Raw genomic sequence first — 6,766 nt, 5'->3', positions numbered from 1 at the left:
AGAACTCGACCATGTGTAAACATTTATCTTTATATACATGTATACAGCTAGTCAGGTCCCACATGGACAGAAACAGTCATATCATCCATACCACAGGAGTTCGCGTACCTATCAATTTAACCGAAATTTTCAGTAAATAAAAAAAAATACGTAATACCTATAATAATGACACGAATGTCAGACACCTCGGCCCAACGACACCTCGGCCCAACGACATCTCGGCCCATTGACACCTCGGCTCACGTAAAAGACACCTCGGCACAAACAAAAATGTATTATTTTAAACATATTTATTTGTTATTTTCTTAAGTATTTTATTATTATAAGGACTATATGCGACGGATTATATTATTATATATCCATGAAATAAAAAAGAAAATAATTGAATAATCTTCCGAGAGTAAATTGACGATTAAAAAAAAAAAGATTGTCCATCACATAGTGCATGCTAATCGTTAAACAAACAAGAAGACGCAGCGCATCCTTTGAAGTCTCAAGCGCGTGTCATATGGGGTGGTGACAATGAGGAGTTATAATTACGAGCAGGCTAAATTAATCCAATTGTTGGATACAAACCACATATCTTCCTTGGTTGGTTTAGGGAAATATATCCATTATGCTCTAATATTACGCAAAGATCTATCAGGTTAACGTGACTTCTATCTGTGTAAGGTTAAGTTGAGTTTATAAATTAAAAAAAAAAAAAGAATCAATTAAGGCATCTTATTGATCAGGACAGAATACCTCAGGACATATGCTACTGTGCACTGGTTTATACATATAATTATTATATATAGTTAAGTGTACACTACCCCCCTACTACGAAGTGATTTTTAAGTAAAAGAATTCTAAACATTATGAAATGAATGAAGTTGCATTTTCATAAGCAACAAAATAAATAAATAAATAGACCTCCTATCTCCCACTCAATAAATACAGCAGCTGACATCTATGCTGTCGTTCGTTCAAAAATTCTGAAATTATAAGCCCCTGTTTATCGTATACATATCGTCATTATAAACATACATACATTTATATTACCATAGTGAATACAGATAATAATTCTAAAAAAAAAAAAAAATTCCTTGGGCCGAGGTGTCTTTAGTATGGGCCGAGGTGTCAATAATTTTGGGCCAACCTGTCAGGGCCGAGGTGTCAAGCGTGATGGGCCGAGGTGTCGTTGGGCCGAGGTGTCTGTCTACCAATGACACAAGGAGTGCAACGCATTCGAGGTCACCGGGGAACCCCTCTCTTAATATCGAGGCTGCCGCGCAATCAATTTTCAATCGAAAATTATAAAACACAAACCATTCTTTTCGGAAGGAACCATTCTTTATGTCTGTTAATGCATATGATTTGAAATGCTTGTTTAAGAACAGTAGCAGTGACATTTCTCAACGACTTCACTCAAACGTTGGTTGTCCGCGACGCCATTACGTGACGTAATACGGGCGCGTCGCTTTACCCAAAAGGAACATATAATGCCTGAAATGAACAATCATATACAATATGATACCAGAGATAAAGCTTTTAACTTGTAATACGAGTACTTTTTTGTCTATTGTGAAATATATATAAAATATATGAAACATTTTACATAATAAGTTAGCAGTGGTATTTAAAAGATTAAGGGGGGGGGGGTCAATTCACAACTTATGGTTAATAAATATAAATTTTTATGTATTGATGGAAAAATATGTGAATAATTTGGGGGGGGGGGATGACGTCATCTTCATTTTTATTATAAAATACTAAAAAAAAATGCCGGCGAATCTTTATAATTGATTATTAACTTAAGTATACTAAAGTACTCCTTGTTGTCTTGACCTTTTAGACATTGAACGGGTATATGTTTTCCAACCCTTATTGAATTTATTCAATGTAGTATGTTAAAAATTAAGCATATATTAATATTAGGTTACGTTTGAGGTGTTAAAAAAACTTGAAAGCAGGAAGTAGAGGGGGGGGGGTGCAATCCAAGTTAATGTGTCTTCAATTTTGGCGAGGAAATCTTTGACAAGTAAAAAAAGGAAGAACGAAAAGATTATTCAACAATCGTATACTTTGAGAATTTAATCAGTACTATCTCGGAAGATGGCGTATCCATCAATTGTAACGAAATTTTCAGTAAATAAAAAACCTATTAAATACTTATTAAAAAAAAAAAAATACGTAACACTTATAATCTGTGCTCATGCTCACCTGAGCAGAAGGCTCAAGTAAGCTTTTCTGATCAATATTTATCTGTTGGTTTAACAAGAAAAAAGAGGCCATTTTATAAGTAGGCCTATTTATATATGGGTATGTATACTATTTACTATGTTGACGTACAAGTTGTCGGGGGGGGGGGGGGGTCGATATTCAAGGGTTGTTCAATCGCTGGACGTGCGCTTCCATTTTACTTTTATTTATTGGGGGGATATATGATTTTTCTATTGAACTATATCACTCACAATTTTGTTCACATGCATGCAGTGTTACATTATTAAATAATCCATTTTACACATACATGTACAGATCCTCGCACACTTCATGCAAGAATATCAAAAAGTGCCCGAAGCATTTTTTGAAATGATGTTTCAAATGTCAAAAGGAAATAATAATTATCTTTTAGGAGAAAGACACTGCTCAAAACATTTCCCTGTTACGTTCAAATCATTTTCTACTGGAAGTACATGTAATTCGTTTTGATTTCTTTTATGTATCATTTTGTACGCTGTATTCTTCACATTATTTACACCTGTATGTAAAAACGGAGAACTGTTGAATTTGTTTGTAGAACATTCATATCGTACATGACTTAATTTATCTAAATTTACATATTATTATTCATCTCTGGCATTTTTTTCAACGCACCCATTATAACGTCACGTAATGGCGTCGCGGACAACCAACGTTTGGGCGAAGTCGTTGAGAAATGTCACTGCTACTGATGTTAAACAGGCATTTCAAATCATATGCGTTAACAGACTTAAAGAATGGTTTCTTCCGAAAAAAATGGTTTGTGTTTTATAATTTTCGATTGAAAATTGATTGCGCGGCAGCCTCGATATTAAGAGAGGGGTTCCCCGGTGACCTGGAATGCGTTGCACTCCTTGTGTTATTATTATAGGTATTACGTAATTTTTTCATTTACTGAAAATTTCGGTTAAATTGATAGGTATGCGAACTCCTGTGTCCATACGTACATTTTAATTAATGAGAACTTACTACAAACATGTATTCAATTTTTGCAAGAAAAAACTTAAAACCTAAAAGAAAGGAAATCCCTAGTATCTAACAATCTTTAATCCTAGTAAAGCCTTTGCCTTTTTTTATTCTATATATACTTTTTGCCATGTTCTTTATTTCCTTTTAAATATTTTGAAAATTTGATATTCTATTTTATAATTTCAAATTACCATGTTTAGTGTGAATCACTGGAGTCTTGTCTTTATTTCTTTCCTTTTTGTTTGTCTTTATGCAAAAGTAAGTTCGTAAAATGTCCCTTTGATGTCCAAAAAGCAAAAATAAAACAAAATTCTCATATTGATATTTTATTTCCATAAATTACCAAGAAAAATACTTTTCAAGAACTCTCCAAAATTATAATAGGAATGGCATATAGTGCTCTTGTACAAGGATGTTTACATTTTATTGATAATCTTTTGTTTGAGAGAGAGAAACACTAAACCTTAAACATTTTTCTGCAAAAAATGAAAACAAAATTACAGATCCTGCTGTAGATTATGTGTGAAAATATTGTTGATAAATTCATGGACAGCATGCTTTAAGGTGTGAGTGTATTAGGATGAAAACCTTGACCTGCATCTACTGGAAGTAGGTGTGTTCCCTACACTGAAGTTTTAATGATACCTATGTAGTCAGACATAGTCTCTATTGATTGATTATTTTATGTATATCTGGGAAGGGAGCATGAATTTGTGAATGGGTGGGCAAGGGAATGTGGCATTTGCATTTACTATAATATTAAGATTTTTTCCACATGAAATAAATAAGATTATTTCTTGATTTACTTTTTGTTCTTAGTTTATGTCTGATTACCACTGGAAAATAAAGGGAAATTGCCTGATGGATTACAAAGATGGATGTATTATGGAACAAGTTCATACTGTGCTTTCAACATGTATTGCAATTAATGTATTTCATTGGTATTTGAGTCCTCTACACTTTATTACAAGCAGATCCCTGTGGAACTGACAGATTTCACAGGACATTAGTATGGCCTAGAATTTCAAATGCTGTCAAAATCTTAACAGCATTTTGAAGTACCAAAGTACCCACTACTGAAAAAGGGATAGATCCAAAGGGATGTTGTGAACTTCAGCTAGATCATAAAGGATACAGGTTGCACACGTAATTCTTATCCAGATCATATATTGAAAGAAGGAAACTCGGCTTTAACAGAAGCAAGAATGTTTACTATGATTAAAAGTTGTATCCTGACCCAAAGGAAATGTAAATACAGAAAAAAGCCCATTGGACCTGAATGCCCAATTTCAACCAATCATATAGCATCAATGGGTAAAGGGGTAGAAAAATTGTGAATTTCATAGTCCCTGCCCTCTAGGTCCTGAGGGGTGGGGCTATAACCATCAAAATTAGTGCTATCTTTAAAAATCTTCTTTTATTTTTGAACATCAAACAGTCAAACTCAACTGTTGACATGATTGTACCCTGTACCAAAATTGTAAAATTCATGGCCCAGGGATCAGTGGTTCTGGAATTAGGGTGGGGTTATAATGATCATATCATGAAAATGCATAATTTCTTTCAAAATCTTTTCTCCCCCTGTATATTAGCAGATAAACTAGGTGTTTGGTTATGATGAGCAAGGGTGCCTCTTCCATAATTGTGAAATTTTTGGCATTTTGGGAAAATGCATTATTTCCTAGAAAATCTTCTCTGCTCCCACAGTTACTGCTTGATGAGCAAGGGTGTCTCTTCAATAGTTCTGAATTTTATGGCCCCTGGGTCAGGGGTTCTGGTTTAAGGGCAGGACTGTTTGATTTTATATTGAAAAGCATTAATTCTTCTAAAATCATCCTCTCTGCCTCTGGGTATTTAGCAGATAAACTAAGTGCATGGTTATGATGAGCAACGGTGCCCCCTCTAAAATGGTGAATTTCATGGCCTCAGGGTCAGAGGTTCTGGAGTTAGAGTGGGGCTCTTTAGATCAGAGATTGAAAATACATAAATTGTTCAAATATCTTCTTCTCTGCTTCTGGGTATTTACTAGATAAACTAATTGCATGGTTATGATGTGCAGCAGGGATGCCTCTTACTAACATATGAAAATCATAGCCCCTGGGTCAGGGGGTTTTGTGTTAGGGTGAAGCTCTGCTGAATATACTGTACATGTACATTAATTGGCATATTCAAAATTTAGCGCAATCACTGGGTATGGCGAAATCATGAATTAGTGCTATACATGTCTGTGCAGTATATTATATTTATAAATGATTTATGAATAAGCACATCGTTGTCTACGCCAAAGCCGCTACAATATGAAGCCCGCTTTTTTAAGTACACATACAGTCTCATGAAAATGCATTATTTTTTTTTTGAAAATCTTCTCTGCCCCTGGGTATTTAGCAATATACTAAGTGCATAGTTATGATGAGCAAGGGTGCTTCTTCCAAAATTGTGAATTTCATGGCCCTGGGTAAGGAGTTCTGGTGTAAGGGTGGGGTTTGTGTTAAATCTGTAGTGAAAATGCAGTATTCTTTGAAAATCTTTTTCTCTGCTCCTGGGTATCTGGAAGGCAGAGTACAAAGTGTAATAAGCAAGGGTATTTTTACCAGAGTTTTGAAATTCTAAACCACTTGGTCAAGTGTACTGGTGCTGGGCAGGGCTCTACTAAGTTGTATTCTAAGTTATCTAAGTTATTCCTCTTTGCTATTCACATATGATAATTAATCACTGTTAAATGTAATTGAAAGGTTAATTGAATAAGAAAATTATACAAGAATTTTCATAATATGTAATACAAAAAGTACTTTGAAATTCATAGTTTCTAATGGTCAGCTAGAGTTGAAAATAATGAGACAAAAATACGTTAGCTTCATCTATCAGTTTTTTGTTTTATTTTATACTTCTATGGATCCTTTACAATGTTGTAATATACTCAGGTGACCGTTAAGTTCCTAATTAGGCCTCATGTTTGGGATATCACCCATTGTCAATCATTGTGGACTTGCAACATTCCATCACGCTGAAGGGTGTTGTTTCATCATTCAGAGGGTAGCAGTGTGTTTTTTCACAAATGTTCCTTGACGAATCAGATTCAACTTTATGACATGAAATTATGATATTAAAAAATGTCTTTCTTTACAAAATCTTCTGCTTATGTAATTTATAAGTTGCATAAGGTTTGTTCTGGGAAAACAAGTATTTTTGACCATTATGCTCCCAAAATTGCGTTTCCCTGATCTTTGTTAATATTTTTTATGAAAGTTATTTTATAGATAGAAAGAAACATACGTTAGTGCATCACATCTTTATGTAATGTTCATATCAATAGTACTGACCTTGACAAAGTAACCCAGTATCCTTATGCATCTTTCTCCACCTTGTAAGTGCATAGATAGCCTGCTGATTATATTAATATACTTAAATATCACATCAAACATATATATGTAGTGGTCATAAATAATCTTGACCCAAATCTCTATAGGCTTCCTCTAACCTTACATATGTAATCAATACAAAGAAAGGTACTGAAGACATCATATCATTTAACTGAGTAATTGTCCTATCAATAATC

Source organism: Saccostrea echinata, unplaced genomic scaffold, assembly GCF_033153115.1.
Source record: "Saccostrea echinata isolate AGI-Se365-2 ecotype Australia unplaced genomic scaffold, CSIRO_AGI_Sech_v1 ptg000056l, whole genome shotgun sequence".
Lineage (NCBI taxonomy): Eukaryota > Metazoa > Mollusca > Bivalvia > Ostreida > Ostreidae > Saccostrea > Saccostrea echinata.
This window is presented reverse-complemented; position numbering follows the sequence as displayed.